The sequence below is a fragment of the Leishmania donovani genome, chromosome 34 (assembly GCF_000227135.1).
Source record: "Leishmania donovani BPK282A1 complete genome, chromosome 34".
In the NCBI taxonomy this organism is placed as follows: Eukaryota; Euglenozoa; class Kinetoplastea; order Trypanosomatida; family Trypanosomatidae; genus Leishmania; species Leishmania donovani.
The window spans coordinates 424899-425201 of record NC_018261.1 but is presented as its reverse complement, the minus strand read 5'-3'; positions in this window follow the sequence as shown (position 1 = coordinate 425201).

Below are 303 nucleotides of genomic sequence, written 5' to 3'. Positions count from 1 at the left end.
GACAAGGGCAACACGGATGTGAACGGGAGAAAGAGCGATAAGGCGGTCGACACTGCGCAGCACAGCTGACGAGGAGCGAGGCGGGTGGTGGGCAGAGGGAGAAGAGGGCGAGAGCGGAAGTGAGTCAGGGCTTGGCAAGGCTATGTCTGTTGTTGTTACACGTGCACGCACACGGTGTCGCTCATGTGTGTGTGTGTGTGTGTGTGTGTGCCGTTAGAGGAGGAGGGATGTGGGGTGTGGGCAGGAGTGAAAGCGGGGGAGGAGAGAGGGAGAGACAGAGAGAGAAATGCGGGGAAGAGTGGC